We start from the raw sequence: 11,060 nt of genomic DNA on the forward strand, positions 1-11,060 counted from the left end.
AACATTCGCTCAGGCCTTGAAATCTGAAAAGTTGACTAATGCTGCTAATGTGGAGCTTACTACTTTGGAAATTGGAAGGACTTGGGATGTGGAGTCCTTACCATCAGGTAAGAATGTTGTTGGTTGTAAATGGATTTTCACTATTAAATACAATTCTAATAGTACAATAGAAAGATACAAGGCAAGATTGGTAGCATAGGGCTTTACTCAAAAAGAGGGTATTGATTATCTGGATACCTTTTCTCCTGTTGCTAAACTAACAAGTGTGAAATTACTGCTTGGTCTTGCTTCTGCACGAGGTTGGAGTCTCACACAGATGGATGTATCTAATGCTTTTTTTGCATGGACATCTTGATGAGGAAATTTACATGAGTTTACCACAGGGATATGCACCTCCTCAGGGTGTTACTTTTCCTCCAAACCCGGTTTGTCGACTACGAAAATCTTTATATGGCTTAAACAGGCATCTCGACAGTGGTATAAGCGCTTTTCCTCTGTTTTATTGGGTGCTAACTACATTCAATCTCCTGCTGATAACACTTTGTTCGTCAAAGAATCACCTGGTGTTCTTGTGGCTGTCTTGGTGTATGTCGACGATATAATGAACGCTAGCAACAGTGAAAGCGTTATTCAGGTCAGAATTCAAAATTAAAGACCTTGGTCCTGCAAGATTTTTTCTTGGTTTGGAGATCTCGAGATCATCTGCAGGGATTTATGTATGTCAACGGAAGTATGCTCAAAATCTTCTAGAAGATGTTGGATTTCTGGGAAGTAAACCAAGCTCAATTCCTATGGATCCTAATTTACATATGTGAAAGGATATGGGAACCCCTTTATCGAATGCTACTTCCTATAGAGAATTGGTTTGTCGTCTACTCTATCTTACGATAACATGACCGGACATTACTTTTGTAGTGCACCAGCTAAGTCGATTCATCTCTGCTCCTACTGATATTTATTTACAAGCAGCACATAAGGTACTTTGCTACATTAAAGGGAACCCTGGCCTTGGTTTAATGTATCCTGCTGATTCGGAGCTTTGCTTAAATGGATTTTTGGATGCTGATTGGGGTTCTTGCAAGGATACAAGATGGTCTGTCACAGGTTTCTGTGTTTATCTTGGACGCTCTTTGGTATCCTGGAAATCAAAGAAACAGGGTGTGGGAAGTCGGAGCAGTACAAAATCTGAATATAGGAGCATGGCGCAGGCAACTTGTGAGATCATTTGGTTGCAACAATTACTGAAGGATTTGCGTGTTACTGTTACTTGTCCTGCCAAGTTGTTTTGTGATAACAAATCCGCCTTACACATAGCCATAAACCCAGTTTTACATGAGCGGACGAAGCACATTGAGATTGAATGTCATAATGTACGGGATCAGATCAAGGCAGGCACACTACGGGCGTTTCATGTTGGCACAGAGAATCAGCATGCTAACATTCTAACAAAGCTGCTACATCCTGGACCATTCCACAACTTGCTTCAACGAATGTCATTACCAAATCTTTATCTTCCATCCGACACTCTGAAGCTAAAGATTTGAGGGGGACATATTAGAGTGAATGGTTTGATGTGTGGGATGCAATGGAGATCTGTGGGGGGTTAGGTGACGATGTTCATCATAACACCACACATATCAATGAGTCTGGCTAAGACGCCTCCATTAGCAGCCCAAGCTTCAATAGTGAAGATATATAACTAGTTCGCTGCAAGTGGAAGCTAAGGACTAGTCTGTGAGTCTGCAACCATAGGCGTTGCAAAAGGCTTAGAGCGTAAGACAAGGGCAATCATGTACATGGAACATGGTCAATATATAGTATCATTTGAGGTGATGGAAAATTTGAGACGAGCCATGAATCCATGACTACGTAAAGTTATTCTATCGTGGTTAGATAACAATGGATTTCAGGAGACTTTTTAAAATCCATGATTGAATAACATTAGATTTGTAAATTTTATACAAATCACTTAAAATGTCAAGTTGAGTACCTAAGTGATTTGTGTAAAATTTACAAATCCTATGTTATTCAGTCATTGATTTTAAAAAGTCTAATGAAATTCATTGTTATTAAACTAATGATTTAATTAAAATCTACCTTAAAATTTATGGTTATCCAAAACCGTTTGTAGATTTGGATTTTAATGATTTTTAGAGATTCTGGAGGATTTGAAAGGGTTTCTTTTAGTTATAAGCATAGAAATCCAAATCTCATTGTTTTCGGTGGGATATTGAAAAAATTTACAATAAATCATATCAACGTTTCTAAAATCATTAAAATAATTTAAAATCTCATTAATACTCAATCACTTGAAATATTAGATTGAATGGGGTCTATGAGATTTGGATTTATACATTTTTAACTAAAGAAATCATCTCAAATCCTCTAAAATCCCTAAAAATCATTAAAATTTAGATCCACAAACGGTTTTGAATAACAGTATATTTTAAAAAAGATTTTTAAATCATTAATTTAATAACAGTGAATTTTATTAGAATTTTTAAATTTTATGATTGAATAACATAAAATTTGTAAATTTTAAATAAACCACTAAAAACTCTTAATTTTCTTTCATATATCAAATTATTCATGTATAATTGTAGTAAATAACCAAGTGATACACGAGTTAAATTTTAGAACATTAAAATTTAAATCTTTATAATTTTGATATTGAATTAGAAGACCGTCAAAATCTAATATTATTAATTATATTTAGAATAGATATCATGATGTACTGTATAAAACAAAAAATATTGCATGTTAAATCCTCGTGTCCCAAAAAAATAATTGTACCTACATACATAAATATATCATTCACATTGTATAGTACAGTTATTTTCATGTATCAAGCCATAATCCAAATTTTGAATTTAATCTTAATCTTTTTCCAGGCATATGCCATCAAGTATTTTGGCTGGATCAGGACATTTATCAAACCAAGGAAAATAAATGATTATAACTGAAAGATCAAGGTCATCAATCTTATTTGCTTTGTCCTCCCGTTACCTTTAGCAACCAGCCCTCACCTTTGGCCATTATATTTGAGATATCAATTGCCTGTGTCTTTCCGGCTACAAACTTTGTATGTGGAAGCCTTAATCTCCATAGCCATGGCTTTTATGTGAGAGAGACTCCTCCTGTTTTGTTATGGTCTGCCACTTATCTTTGGCGCATCCCTCTATTAACTTCTTTGGTGAGTTCTTTTTCTCCCAGACATATGAAGCTTCCTGTTATGGCCCTTGTTCAACCTCAAGTAGCTCCCCTCACGCCGGTGAGAAGCTTAGTCATGACTACCTTTTCAACGTCTCCTAGTCATAGTTTGACAGGGACCACTTCACCTTCCATTGAACTCCTCTTGGAAGAGTTATCGACATACCTTGATCTCTCATGTGTTGTTTGCTTCCTACCAAGTAATTCAAAGTTCTTTTGGATTAATGATCGATGTAATCTATGTTTATGTTTCTTTGTTTGGCATTGGGGAATGCCTCTGCTTGTTTATGTTGTGTACTTTGGAATTCTGTATCCCTTCTTTGTACTTGAATTTAAGTGAATGAAATCAAATTGTTTGACAAAAAAAAAAAAAAAAAAAAACTGAAAGATGGGACAGTAGGGGTAATCGATAATTTTGGTAGCCAACGAATGGAGTTCACTTCACGCCTCACGGGAACATTAAGAAGAAGAAAAAAACACACACACAAATAATAATAATAATCACGAGCATGTCTCCGCAAAAAGACGGCAAGAACAACACATCTTTTTCCCCTTTCTTAATTTTTTTTGTAAAGCCATATGTCAAAACAAAATATAATCGAACAAAATCAGATAAACAATAGCCACACGAAAAAATCCTACAGATTATTATTTATATCTCTCGTTCTCTTTTGTTTTGCTATTTTGTAATTCAATATTTTAGAATGAAATTTGACTCTAGGTATATTGATCACTTAGTATATTGATAACTTAATATTTTAGTTATTATGTTCGAGTATTTTTACCAGAGACAATTGAAAAAACAATTATTTCGATTTCGAAAATGTTAGGGGTAGATCCAACCCCAATAAAAGGGTCCGGCCCAGGAAAAAGCCCATAAATATCCCTTTCAAGAGAAAAGGGTATTATGGTATTTTTCCTAGACGAACCGACACGATTCCCTATAAATACGGGCGTACGGCCTGTAGAAAAGGGGATCGGAGAAAAGCAGGAGAATTCGTGCAGCAAGTACAAAAGCTTAGCTCCTCCAAGCAAAAGTCAACGGTTCTAAACTCATAGCTTGGAGAATCGACGAGATATCAGCTCGTCTACTATCCTCGTCTACCTTTGTAACCCGTTTAAGTCGCGTTGTAGCCCGTCTTTTGTGTTTCGACATCAATATAATAGAAGAGAACTTCGACCCTCTTTGACCGAACTAAACAAATTAATTGTGACCAAAAGGGACATCAACAATTTGGCGCGCCAGGTAGGGGGAGCCAAGTCAAAGTTTTCTAAAAAAATTGAAGAACGGACCTACACCGACTGGACAGGATGACAATAATTGACAAGGAAAGAAGCAAAGAAGCAAGCTCGTCGGGGGGAACGATAACCCCGGCAACGGATCAAGCGGAGCAGACAGTCCTTCCCACGCCAGACGCTCCAAGAAAGACCGTGACAGTAGAAAGTCCGGAGACCTTCGTCATAGCTACAAATTTGACGACCCCGGCGACCGTAGAGGCACCACAGGCGCCGACACAACTTTCTTTGCTCAACAACCAGCCCGTCTCTAGTATAGACGAGCTGTTCCGAGGGATCTTAACACGCCTTGACCAGCAGGAAGAGCGAACAAACAACCGTTTGGATGCACTCACTGCGGCACAGCTTAACTCGGAAGATGAAATCAACCATCTCAACAACGCTCGGCTCAACCCAGTGAACTTCACCTCGGTAAGAACAACGCCAGGGTCGTATGTGCAAACCAGCGGGTTAGGACGTAATCCTGCCCAGCACCCTATCGAGCGGAATAACGACGTAACCGATCTAACGAAGGACGCCGAGCTAAAAGAAATCAAAGAGCAAATGAAAGAAATGGCCGCAATGATTCAAAAAGCAACGGATAAGGCACCCCAAGTCGGACTTATGCTCGAAGCAACACAGCGAACTCCGTTCTCTCGAAGACTCGCTACGACGACGGTCAGACGGGCAGTCAAGCCACGGTTGGGTCACTATGACGGAACGGTCGACCCGCGAGATTTCTTACTCACCTTTGGCGTAGCCCTCGGCCCTTTACAGTTCAGCCCGGCGGAATACGACGCTGGAGCTTGTCAAGTTTTCGCCGAGCATCTAACAGGAACCGCATTGAGCTGGTTCTCGAGACTCCCACCCGGATCAATCGATAGTATCAGGGAGTTGATAACCGAATTTTTGAAGCAGTTTTCTGTTTTGTTCGAGGATAAGAATTCCCATGCCGACTTATACGCCTTAACTCAGCACAAGGGAGAATCGCTTCGGTCCTTTATAGGGCGATTCAAGGAAGTTTACGTCAACATTTCAATTCCGGACGCTGCCGCAATTGTCGCACTTCGAAATGCGCTCTGGTATGAATCTCGGTTCAAGGAAGAGCTGTCTTTAACGCACATCGAGACCATATCCGAGGCATTACTCCGAGCTGCAAAACACATTGGACTCGAGGAAGAGAAAGCTATCAATGCTAAGAAGCATTCCCTAGAGGCAAGTGCGACGCCCAAACAGCTAGTAGCCGCAGCTCCAAAAGTTGACTACGTCGAGCCTCGACAACATTTCGTCAGAAACCAAGATCGAACTCGCCGAACTTTTGCGATCGGTGAAAACAAGTATATACGGAAAGAGGGAGGTGAAAATAGTGCAACCCCGTACTGCGATTACCATCAGAGTACAACCCACGCAACTGACGAGTGTCATTACCTCCAGAAGGTATTGATGGAGCGATACAAGAAAGGAGCAATAGTCGTCGAGCCCGACAGAAGCAAGACAACCCGACCTGGACGAAGCGACGCCAAGCGCGCCGAATATATCGCTCGAAAATTCGTCAAGGATTCAAAGGTACTAGCCGACCAAAGCGAAGACGAGATGGAAATTCAGAACCTACTCACCGAACGGCGCGAAAACAGCGGTAACGAAAAACGACCGCATACAGACCGCAAGCCCGACCAACGTCCTCCGACGATACGACGAATCAACATGATAATGGGCGGGCTAGCCGGATGCAACGATTCGGTCAGAGCGATCAGAGATTATACTAAGAAGGCTGAAATGACGAAATCTTGGCCGTCAAGGTTCGAGGCTGAAGGCATGCCAATCACTTTCGACGGAAAAGATCTAGAAGGCTTGGATTTACCACATAACGATCCATTGGTCGTCGAACTCTTGATCGGCGAAAGTGAGGTGACGAGAATATTGATCGACACTGGAAGCTCAGTCAACGTCATCTTCAGAGACGTGTTGGCCAAAATGGAAGTCGGCGAACGGGACATTATGCCAGAATGTCACTCTTTAACCGGCTTCGACGGGGATCATCTTATGTCCGTCGGCACCATCACCTTACCAATCTTTGTTGGGGGGATAGCCAGATACTTTCGGTTCGCAGTTATCGACAAGCCAACGATCTACAACGTCATCCTTGGAACCCCATGGCTCCACAAGATGAAAGCCGTCCCGTCAACATATCATCAGTGCGTTAAGTTCCCAACTTCGAAAGGAATATACACACTGCGTGGCAATCAGCAAACTGCACGGGCCTGCTTCCTGATCGAGCATAAGCTTCGCACCGGAAAGAAATTATAGCAATCAAAGCAGCGGGTCGGCGACAGTAGCACGTCACCGACAGACGGAAAGCCGACTGCCGTCCAACAGGGCGTTGCCGCGGTCGAAGAGGTGATCCTAGACGAGAACGACAAGAAACGATGCGTCAATATCGGCACGGAGATAACATCCGCCATGAGGAACGAGTTGATACTCTTCCTCAAGACTAACATCTCAACGTTCGCATGGAGCGTGGCTGACATGAAAGGAATCGACCCAAGTGTCACGACCCATGAGCTCAATGCCGACCCGACGCATAAGCCGATCAAACAGAAACGGCGCAAGTTAGGCTCTGAAAGATCGCAAGCAGTAAACGACGAAGTTGACAAACTCCTCGGCGCCGGGTCAATCATGGAAGTAAAATATCCAGAGTGGCTAGCTAATCCGGTGGTCGTCAAAAAGAAGAATGGAAAATGGCGAATCTGCGTCGATTTTACCGACCTTAATAAGGCTTGCCCAAAGGATAGTTTCCCATTGCCAAGAATCGATCAGCTCGTCGAAGCGACTGCAGGCAACGAGCTGTTAACCTTTATGGACGCCTTCTCCGGTTACAACCAGATTCTAATGCACAAGGACGACCAGGAAAAAACATCGTTTATCACAGATAGAGGGACGTACTGCTACAAGGTCATGCCTTTCGGCCTTAAAAATGCGGGAGCGACGTATCAACGGTTAGTCAATAAGATGTTTGCCGAGCAACTCGGCCGGACTATGGAGGTCTACATCGACGATATGCTCGTCAAGTCACAGCACGCAAAGGATCATATCACTCATCTGCGACAATGCTTCGATACCCTCAACAAGTATGGGATGAAGCTTAATCCGGCCAAATGCACATTTGCAGTCAAATTCGGCGAATTCCTTGGGTACCTGGTAACCAGACGAGGCATCGAAGCGAACCCGAAGCAAATTAAGGCAATCATCGATCTACCACAACCAAAGAACGCCAGAGAAGTACAACGATTAACTGGACGGATCGCTACTCTAAACCGTTTTATATCCAGATCAACCGACAAGTGTCTACCATTTTACCAGCTTCTCAAAACAAAGGGCCTTTCACAGCGCGTTCAACGAGCTAAAGAACTACTTATCGACCCCACCGATCTTAGCAAAACCAGAGCTCGGCGAAATCTTGTTTCTTTATATCGCGGTCTCAGAGTCGGCCGTCAGCGGTGTACTCGTTAAAGACGATCGAGGAGAGCAACGACCCATCTTTTATATAAGCAAATCACTCGACGACGCGGAAACTCGTTACCCGACAGTCGAGAAGGTCGCGTTGGCAGTCGTCACGTCCGCAAGAAAGCTCCGACCGTATTTCCAGTCGCACACTGTCGCTGTCCTGTCCAACCAACCTTTACGATCCATACTGCACAGCCCGAATCAATCGGGCCGACTAACCAAATGGGCAATTGAACTTAGCGAGTACGACATTGAGTATCGAACTCGTCCAGCTGCAAAGTCCCAAGTACTCGCTGACTTTCTGATTGAACTACCGTTTGGGGAAGCCGAACCAACACCCACTGACCCGTCAGATGACCGGTGGACCCTACATGTGGACGGGGCATCCTCTCATCTTGGGTCAGGGATAGGAATTCGACTAACTTCGCCGACTGGAGAAATTTTGGAGCAATCCTTTCGTCTCCGATTCCAAGCAACCAATAACGTCGCCGAGTACGAAGCACTCATCGCCGGTCTAAAGCTCGCCAACGGAATGCAGATCAAGCGGATAAGAGCTTTCTGCGACTCTCAGTTAGTCGCCAACCAGTTCAGTGGAGAGTATGATACCAAAAGTGAACCTATGGCCGCCTACCTCGACGTCGTTAGGATTTTGTCAAAACGCTTCGACGAATTTGAGCTCATCAAAATTCCCAGAGGAGACAATGCCCCGGCCGACGCTTTGGCAGCACTCGCTTCAACATCGGATCCCGACCTTCGGCGAATCATCCCGGTGGATAGCATAGATACGCCGAGCATAAGCGAAACATATCCCGAGACTTGCCTCGCACTCCACCAGCCCAATGAAATTAGGACGACTTATCGAACGAAGAGGTCACGCCGAGGATGCGAACCTGCCTCAGACAGCGACGCGACAGACTGGCGAGTCGAAATCCGAGCATACTTAGCCGATGGCGACGTGCCAACAGACAAATGGGCTAAACGACGATTAAAAGCCAAGGCCGCCCACTACACCTTAATGAAAGATCATTTGTTACGATGGACGGCGGCAGGAGCCCTTTTGCTCTGCATACACGGCGACGACACCGAGCGCGTCATGATGGAAATGCATGAAGGGGCCGGAGGAAATCACTCAGGTGGCCGAGCCTTGGCACTGCGAATCAGGAAGCATGGCCATTACTGGCCAACGATGATATCTGACTGCGAAAAGTTCGTCGCCAAGTGTGAAAAATGCCAGCGACACGCCCCCATTATTCATCAGCCGACTAAACTCCTACGAACCGGAGTAGCTCCTTACCCTTTCATGCGCTGGGCGATGGACATCATTGGCCCGCTACCAACTTCTAGACAAAAACGATATATACTCGTCCTTACCGATTATTTCACCAAGTGGGTCGAGGCCGAGTCTTACGCAAATATCAAAGCGAGGGACGTCCAACTCTTCGTCTGGAAATATGTAATCTGTCGCCACGGTCTCCCGTACGAGATAGTCACCGACAACGGGTCGCAGTTTATCTCCCTGCAATTCGAAAATTTTTGTGCACGATGGCGAATCAAACTAAGCAAGTCGACGCCGAGGTATCCGCAAGGAAACGGCCAAGCCGAAGCTACCAACAAGACTATACTCGATGGCCTAAAGAAAAGACTAGACGCCAAGAAGGGTGCCTGGGCCGATGAGCTTGACGGAGTACTTTGGTCCTACCGAACGACCCCAAGGACATCCACTAACCAAACCCCATTCTCTTTAGCCTACGGGATGGAAGCAATGGCACCCGCTGAGGTTGGCAGTTCCAGCCTCCGACGAACAATGCTCGTCCAAAACACCGCACTTAACAGTCAGATGCAAATGGATAGACTCGACGAGTTGGAAGAGGAACGAGACAAAGCACTCCTACGAATCCAAAACTACCAGCTCGCCGCAGCTAAGTACTACAACAAGAAAGTTCACAACCGGCATTTCGACGAAGGGGATCTCGTCCTCCGTAAAGTCTTCGAAAATACTGCCGAACCAGATGCCGGAAAAATGGGAGCCAATTGGGAGGGTCCATATCTAGTATCCAAGGTCGTCCATCCCGGCGTATACGAACTCTTAACAATGGGCGGCAAACCAGTGCCGAGATCTTGGAATTCGATGCATCTCAAGCGCTACTACTACTGAAAATCACCAAGCGAGCTCGGCTATATCCGGCTCGTCCTTTCTATAGTTTAAATAAACATGTAAATGTGAACTACGAACGGCTTGATCCCTCCTGATCGGAGGGTACGTAGGCAGTCCCATTCTACGGGACACAGCCGCCAATAATATAAAATTTCTTTTTCAAAAGAATGAATCATCGTTTGCGAATTATTTTAGTCATTACCCTGGCCCGGTAATGACCCGACGTTCCGACGTATTATTCTAAGCCGAGTCGCAACTCGCACCAAAGGATAAGCCGACTGTTAACGGTCGCCCCTGGTTATACTAAGCCGAGTCGCAACTCGCACCAAAGGATAAGCCGACTGTTAACGGTCGCCCCTGGTTATATTAAGCCGAGTCGTAACTCGCACTAAAGGATAAGCCGACTATTAACGGTCGCCCCCGGTTATATTAAGCCGAGTCTAACTCGCATAAAAGAGATAAGCCGACCACCACAAAAAAAAAAGGGGCGAGGTTAAAAAAAATATTGGAGTCAAGTAAAAGTAGAACTCTCAGGAGTACGAACTTTGATTTAAAGGGGAGGATGCAAGTCTGATGAGGGCGCCGACCCCATTACGGCACAAACCAAAAAACATAAAAGGAGAGGAAAGAGCTACAACAACGGAAAACAAGTCATTCAATTCCTAGATCGGCATTGGAAGGCTCGTCAAATTCCAACCCGCCAATTGTTGTCTGCCAATAGCGGCATGACTCTTTCACATCCTTCAGCAGATCCATCGGAACAGCCATGCCTCGCCCAACCATGTCCTCGAGGTACGCACAAATCCCTTCGACGCGACTACTTTCGCTAAAATAGTGGTTTGTGGTCTCCAACTGCGTCACGTAGCGGTGAAGCACGTCGATACGATCACGACAGGCTTCGATCTCCTCTCGTTCC

Source organism: Camelina sativa, chromosome 5 (genome assembly GCF_000633955.1).
Source record: "Camelina sativa cultivar DH55 chromosome 5, Cs, whole genome shotgun sequence".
Lineage (NCBI taxonomy): Eukaryota > Viridiplantae > Streptophyta > Magnoliopsida > Brassicales > Brassicaceae > Camelina > Camelina sativa.